At 42.0% G+C, this 8,401-nt stretch overlaps 1 long non-coding RNA gene across 1 annotated transcript; it reads left to right on the top strand.

The window, feature by feature from the left end:
• The first annotated feature begins 2,082 nt into the window (after window positions 1-2,082).
• On the top strand, window positions 2,083-7,398 carry LOC110510812 (uncharacterized). Its single transcript, XR_016493788.1, has 3 exons — window positions 2,083-2,488; window positions 3,702-3,764; window positions 4,869-7,398. It is a non-coding gene; the product is annotated as an uncharacterized LOC110510812 (long non-coding RNA).
• The last annotated feature ends 1,003 nt before the right edge of the window (window positions 7,399-8,401 follow it).

Below are 8,401 nucleotides of genomic sequence, written 5' to 3'. Positions count from 1 at the left end.
ACTTTTTCAATAATTCGTGTGTTTATTTAGCTTTTCTTGTTAACATGTAATACCCTATGGCCTGAACATAGAAATAAGAATGAATAGAACAGACATGGAAGCTCTAACCCTGGCAATTGACTGGTATTTATATTTATTTAGGATCCACATCCATTCTTGCCAAGGCAGCAGCTACTCTTCCTGGGGTCCAGCAACATTGAGGCAGATACGGTGCATTTGGAAAGTATTCAGACCCCTTGACTTTTTCAACATTTTGTTACGTTACAGCTTCATTCTAAAACGGATGAAAAACGTTTTAGCAGCATTGAAGGTGCCAAAGAACACAGTGGCCTCCATCATTCTTAAATGGAAACATTTTAGAACCTTCCTAGAGCTGGCTGCCAGGACAAACTGAGCAATCGGGGGAGAAAGGACTTGGTCAGTCACCAAGATCAGATGGTTACACTGACTGCGCTCCAGAGTTCCTCTCTGCAGATGGGAAAACCTTCCAGAAAGAGAACCATATCTTCAGCACTCCACTAATCAGGCTTTTATAGTGGAGCTGGCAGACGGAAGCCACTCCTTTGTAAAAGGCACATGACAGCCCCCTTGGAGTTTGCCAAAAGGCACCTAAAGACTCTCAGATCATGACAAGATTCCCTGGTCTGATGAAACCAAGATTGAACATGGTGGTGGCAGCATCATACTGTGGGGATGTTTTCAGCAACAGGGCCTGGGAGACTAGTTAGAATCAAGGGAAAGATGAACAGAGCAAAGTACAGAGACACAATCTATTTTACAATAGTTATATTTAGTTTGTTTTTAGTTCTTCCTCTATTTCTGATGTCCATCCAGTTTGATTTCTATTTGTAACTGTGCTATTTCACAACATTTCTGAACCTTTATACATTTTACAGACCCGTATGTTTTACATTGGTTATCTTGTTATTAGTCCCACCCTTCAGCTCCATCCAACCCCTCCCAACACCTCTCAACACCATCCATTTTGGATTTCTATTTGCCATATATTTTTCACCTGTGCTCCTTTCTATTCTCATAGCTTCTACAGATTGTAAATTAAATATGTTGCTAAAATAATTATTATATTATTGATTGATTGACTATGGCTTTTCAAATCACCCAGTATTACAGTTTGTTGGTCCTTCAATTAAATTGGTAAATGTTTTTATTTATCACACTTTTCTTTAACCATTTACGTTCTTTAATACAGGGCCGACATACAAGTTCCTTACTTTCCCTCCTTCTACTTGCCTCTTCCATTTTTGTGGTAATGCTGCAATTAGTTGGTTGTAATTTTACGAAGAGCAGACATTTCCATGTCTGTGTTAGCTGCATGTGTGACACAACTCCACCAGTCCTATTTATGATGTCATTCACTGAAATTATACCTTTTTTAAATATTTATTCGAAAAAATGTTTTTTTAATAAATTAGTATTGTATTATATGTTCTGTCTTTTCAGGTGGATTAAACTGAAATTACAACCAATTTTCTAAGGCTTGTTTAAAAAAAGAACGATATTTTGGAGATTATTTCCTTTTCAAACAACTGAAAGTGAGCAGGTGTAATCTGAATAAAGGGGAAAAGGCCATTCTTGAACATAGGATGAGACATTCCTACCAATTTACTAGAGAACCAGTTTGGATTTAAGTATAACTTTTGTATGACTGATGCCTTTAGTGAGAGGTCCAATGCTCTAATATTGTAATGACCTGACTAGATCATAAAGGAACAATTGTCCAGACAGAGAGTTGAGTTTACGAATGTACGGTTTATTAACCCAACTCCCCACAGGCTACTGTTTGGCCGCAGCCCACGACAAATAAATGAAGGATACCCTATAAACCAACCGTGACCTTCTCTTGTGAAAGCCAGACATAAGAGAGAGAACAACGTCTAAACCTGGTCTTATCTTCCAACGCTCCCTGCCCAACCCCCCTCCACGCCTCTCCACCAACCACCAGGAAGCCCGGCATCAGAATGTTCCAGGCATTCCTGTGATTGGCAGATAGCAGGTTGATTGGCATGTCGAACCCCGCGAACACTGGGTACTGGTAAGTACAACACAACCAACTAATAGCCTGACACATAACACACAGCTGTCTGTCTGGGTCGCTACAATATTTAATAATATCTGTCCTCCGAATTCATATTCGTTATACTCTGTAAAAAATGACCCACGGGTTTAGTAAATATTGCAAAAGAAAATCAAGTGATTTTTTTACTAAAAATAATAGGTTTCTGCTTTTGAACACATTTTCGATTATAGTCCTTAATTTATATGTGTTGAAAAAGAATCCAAGGTAATATGCTGCTAAATTTTAAACGAATATTTCTAAGTAACAACCAACAACTTAAAAATATGATGTTGAAATGATCATTATTGTGTTGGACTGACATGCCAGATCTAGTTATGAACGTCAGTTGTGCTTGGAACGTTTCAACAGACGTCGTCTTGATCTTTCTCCTCTGGAAAGGCCATGTGGCAGGTAACGACCAAACTATCACTTGGAATGTAGTTTGGATTTATTTACACATATTTTCAACGAAATGTCAAAAAATATTCGTTAAATAATATTATTCAAGTACGAAAAGCCTTTAGTTAGTTATATCGCCAGAGTAAGTTATATATTTGCACGTTGATAAACTAGCTAGTTAGCTAGTGGTGGGCATGCTACTAACTAGTAAGTTAGCAGTGCATTTACGTGCCTCAGTGCTGTTTATAACTTTTGTCATTTTTGTGTACGTTTCATATGAACCGAAATAGCATTGTAACATATTAGCTACCTAGCTTACCAATATGCATCGTCAGCAAACATTACAGTAGAGCTGAACACATGTGCCCCTGCAAGGTAATGTTTGCCTGCTAGGCAAGCTAATGTAAACTCACCCCCTTCCGTACAAACTTGCGCAACCGCGACATTCAAACGAAGTTAGAAAGAAAACTAAGTCAAAACCTGACTAGGTTTCTATTCATGCGTTGATCAACATCGTAATGGCTCTCTAGTATTGGAGAAAAGTTGAAAAAATGGACCCTCTGTTACATCTTGATCTGTCATGTCATAACGTACAGCATGCATAAATCAACTATTTCTGTCTTACAATCTCTCTCCACCAGGTGTAGCACTTCTATCATCCTTTAAAAACAAGAAAGTGGTGGGGGATACCTAGTCATATTTTTCGTCATCATTGCATTCTATCATCATTCTCAAAGCCGCTGTTTACTTCTAAGATCACTTTAGCACCGCCCTAAAAACCCAATTAAAATTCGACACAAACCTTCCAATAGGTATGTAATGACACGTTATATAAACTCTTTAATAGTGTTTTATTTACATTTTAGAGGCGATAAGGTGATAAGTTGGACAGCGAGTGGGGAAAAAAGCAGTTTTCCCACACATCTCTCCTTCTCACGCATTAGCTTCGCTTCCCCACCCGCCATTTTTAAAAAGACCCGACGGAGCTCATTGCCTGCTTGAATTATGCAGAAACGGGCAGCGTTTAGGTCATGTCATTTATTCTGTTGGAAAGGGGAGAAATTGTGCTTTACAATGTTTTTGGGGCGCTAAAATAAGGGCAATTGTACGGACCAAGGCGATGTACGAGTTTACGTGAGTTTACGTTAGCTATCTAAAGCTGAAGTCATTTGAGTGTTATTTTCCTGACATTGTCATAGATTTTAATACAACTTCTCTTCTTTAGGTATAGGTGTTCAGACGTTCCTGAGTACTGGACAGACCATATTTTCCAGAATACATTGACAAGGTATGTCAATATATTGAAATGTCTGTGTTTTCTTTGTAACTCACATAAGGGCTTGTAGGGCCCCATGATTTCCCCAATGTTGAAAACTCAGACTGAATCCTATGGAATCCAGAAATTGAAACAGAATACAGGTTCCCCTCAGACAGGATACACAGGATATTTTTATTAGATTGGCTATGTGCAGTGATCTGTGAGCTGCTCTGACAGCTGGTGCTTAAAGCTAGTAAGGGAGATATGAGTCTCCAGCTTCAGTGATTTTTGCAGTTCCTTCCAGTCATTGGCAGCAGAGAACTGGAAGGAAAGGCAGCCAAAGGATGACTTGGCTTTGGGGGTGACCAGAGAGATATACCTGCTGGAGCGCGTGCTACGGGTGGGTGCTGCTATGGTGACCAGTGAGCTGCGATAAGGTGGGGCTTGACCTAGCAGAGACTTGTAGATGACCTGGAGCCAGTGGGTTTGGCGACGAGAGTGAAGCGAGGGCCAGCCAACGAGAGCGTACAGGTTGAGGTGGTGGGTAGTATATGGGGCTTTGGTGACAAAACGGATGGCACTGTCATAGACCGCATCCAATTTGTTGAGTAGAGGGTTGGAGGCTATTTTATAAATGACATCGCCAAAGTCGACGATCGGTTGGATGGTCAGTTTTACGAGGGTATGTTTGGCAGCATAAGTGAAGGATGCTTTGTTGCGAAATAGGAAGCCGATTCTAGATTTACATTTTGGATTGGAGATGCTTAATGTGAGTCTGGAAGGAGAGTTTACAGTCTAACCAGACACATAGAATATGTGGATAACTACAAATACCTAAGTCAGAGCCGTCCAGAGTAGTGATGCTGGACGGGTATTTTATAAACTGTATTTTTAAATCAACCAAATGGATTGAACATGTTAACCCACTGTTCCTAGGCCGTCATTGAAAATCTGAATTTGTTCTTAACTGACTTGCCTAGTTAAATGAAGGATAAACAACAACAAAAAATCATAGTTTTCACAGTTATTTCATGTGATGGGAGGACCAAGAAGAAGAAAGGTTAGCACTTCTCCTTGTGTAATAACACTTTTCATTATACCACTGGCTGTAACTGTGTTAACAAATGATTTCAGGAAAACGCCAAGGAGTGTGGAGATGCATCGCAGATCTACCTGTCTGTCTCTCTCTTCTTCACCTGTCTCACTGCCTCCTTCACCTGTCTCAAGACCTCCACGCTGGTCTTCCGATGACAGACAGACAGCTACCTAGCCTAAACCCCGCCCACCCCTCTGAATTGGTATCTCCCTGGAATGTTCCAGAATCCCTGAACTTAGCATGCCTGCTGCTGTTTGCGTCATCTTTATCAATCAATATGACTATGATTTAAGTTATGATATTGATCATTTTGGCTGTTGGACTGAGAGGAATAAGCTGTTGACTGACTCCATGTTTGATGTCTTTACAACCACAGAGAGCTGTTGACTGACTCCATGTTTGATGACTTTACAATCACAGAGAGCTGTTGACTGACTCCATGTTTGATGTCTTTACAATCACAGAGAGCTGTTGACTGACTCCATGTTTGATGTCTTTACAACCACAGAGAGCTGTTGACTGACTCCATGTTTGATGACTTTACAATCACAGAGAGCTGTTGACTGACTCCATGTTTGATGTCTTTACAATCACAGAGAGCTGTTGACTGACTCCATGTTTGATGTCTTTACAATCACAGAGAGCTGTTGACTGACTCCATGTTTGATGACTTTACAATCACAGAGAGCTGTTGACTGACTCCATGTTTGATGACTTTACAATCACAGAGAGATGTTGACTGACTCCATGTTTAATGACTTTACAATCACAGAGAGATGTTGACTGACTCCATGTTTGATGTCTTTACAATCACAGAGAGATGTTGACTTCAGATGTTTGATGACTTTACAACCTTCAAAGTTGTTCTTCTTTGGACAACCGTTCTAAAACCATGAAAGGGCTTTTTGGTTTCTTCTTCTTCAGTGTCTGATAAGAGAACATTCTAGTGTTTCTATGCAAAAGGAAACAAGCTTTATTTGACCGTGGAAAGATCCAGTATCTCCAATACGATTCCAAAGGACTTGACTTTGGAATAAGACCATGGAAGACTATCAGTCTGTGGATGATGTGTTTTATAAATGGTTTTGATAAATAATAATCTGGATTCATGCATGTGTTGTCTGTTTACCTTAAGCCATGAAATGGAGGAAGAACCTTGGATAAGGCAGAGGCATCTTTGAACAGTGATACAATTCAGATAGTAGAATCAGTGACCCCTGCTGGTTGAAATATGACATTGCAGGATGGTGATGAATCAACTGGAGGCTGGCTGGCTGCTGAAGGATGGATGAACACAATGGACTCAACTTCCACATTGTTCTGTTCATAACTCATCAGTCTTTGGTCTACGCACCACAAACACATCAAGTATCTACTATTAAATGTGGGCTGGGTTTTCACTGTTGGAAACGGATGGACTGCTTCAGGAAAAACCTTCAAGTCACATATCATATATGCAATCTAAGACTTACTGAACCAGTTGACTTAGTTGGCTTACTGCAAAACAAGAACCATTACTGACCACCTACTTCTGTGTTGGACTACTAGGTGGAACAGTCATTCTGTTAGAAGGAACAACGTTACAATGTGATTGACTACTAGGTGGAACAGCCATTCTGTTAGAAGGAACAACGTTACAATGTGATGGACTACTAGGTGGAACAGTCATTCTGTTAGAAGGAACAACGTTACAATGTGATGGACTACTAGGTGGAACAGTCATTCTGTTAGAAGGAACAACGTTACAATGTGATGGACTACTAGGTGGAACAGCCATTCTGTTAGAAGGAACAACATTACAATGTGTTGGACTACTAGGTGGAACAGTCATTCTGTTAGAAGGAACAACGTTACAATGTGATGGACTACTAGGTGGAACAGTCATTCTGTTAGAAGGAACAACGTTACAATGTGTTGATATCAGGATCTCCAAGGTGTCTTTCATCTGAGTTTTACTGTTTGACTCCAAAGACTCTTATGATGGTTTATAGTTTTTAGCTAAATTCATGCATTAAATTATTATATTTTTCACGACAATCTCTTCTTTCTAATTCAAATGCCTTTAGTGATGAATGAAATTAGTATAAAATGCATCATTGAGAATAATAGGATGGGATACTACTAGTATTGCTGCTGGACATTAAACACTACTGTCAGATGTTACTGTCTAGTGATTTTCTAAGTGGTGTTTTTTATCAGTCTGTCCCTTTCACTTTGACAGTGATGCTCTAATGATGTCATATCATCATGTGGTAACTGTCCTCATGATGCAGTATTGTTGATAAAATATGCTGTTGCCCATGTGTATGTATGTAATGTGATGTCCTGAGTCCTGTGTGTCTTCTGTGTGTCTGGCTTGGCTTGTGTCCCACGTGGTACCCTTTAACCCTATGTAGTGCACTACTTTTGACCAGGGCCTATAGGGAATAGGGAACCATTTGGAACACAGGCCTGAGAGTCTAGGAGGCAATATGATTCACACAGCACAGTTTGATTGACATGTAGGATAATCTGCAATGGATCAGTAATAATACAATGAATAAACTTCCCCTTTATTTTAAAGTTGTTCTCAGTTTTGATGGTTGAATTTTATCCATGTAATTTATCCTGTCAGTTATGACATGTTTTACCCTGTATCATCGTGTAATTAACATATTCATCAGTGTCTCTACTCAAAACTCACTCAAAACACTCAAAGATTGTATTTTCTTCAGGGGTTTGTTTTTATTTCTGTAATGCTTCAGGGAAAAGTGAAGGTGTAACGATGTACACTGAGAGTCAGGAAGAAAGTTCTGGAAGTCAAGACATTTAATAAATAAACACAACAAGACACACGAACAGCCCACCAAGATGACACAGATACAGAGGGGAGTGAGGGGAGACAGGGGGCAGCGGTACTCTAGGGGGAGTAGTGGGGAGGGGAGGCAGGGTGCAGCGGTACTCTAGGGGGAGTAGTGGGGAGGGGAGGGGAGGCAGGGTGCAGCGGTACTCTAGGGGGAGTAGTGGGGAGGGGAGGGGAGGCAGGGGGCAGCGGTACTCTAGGGGGAGTAGTGAGGAGGGGAGGCAGGGTGCAGCGGTACTCTAGGGGGAGTAGTGAGGAGGGGAGGCAGGGTGCAGCGGTACTCTAGGGGGAGTAGTGGGGAGGGGAGGCAGGGGGCAGCGGTACTCTAGGGGGAGTAGTGGGGAGGGGAGGCAGGGTGCAGCGGTACTCTAGGGGGAGTAGTGGGGAGGGGAGGGGAGGCAGGGGGCAGCGGTACTCTAGGGGGAGTAGTGGGGAGGGGAGGGGAGGCAGGTTGCAGCGGTACTCTAGGGGGAGTAGTGGGGAGGGGAGGCAGGGTGCAGCGGTACTCTAGGGGGAGTAGTGGGGAGGGGAGACAGGGTGCAGCGGTACTCTAGGGGGAGTAGTGGGGAGGGGAGGCAGGGTGCAGCGGTACTCTAGGGGGAGTAGTGGGGAGGGGAGGCAGGGGGCAGCGGTACTCTAGGGGGAGTAGTGGGGAGGGGAGGCAGGGTGCAGCGGTACTCTAAGGGGGAGTAGTGGGGAGGGGAGGCAGGGGGCAGCGGTACTCTAGGG

The sequence above is a fragment of the Oncorhynchus mykiss genome, unplaced genomic scaffold (genome assembly GCF_057628025.1).
Source record: "Oncorhynchus mykiss isolate SJ-2025 unplaced genomic scaffold, ASM5762802v1 scaffold96, whole genome shotgun sequence".
Lineage (NCBI taxonomy): Eukaryota > Metazoa > Chordata > Actinopteri > Salmoniformes > Salmonidae > Oncorhynchus > Oncorhynchus mykiss.
This window is presented reverse-complemented; position numbering and strand designations above follow the sequence as displayed.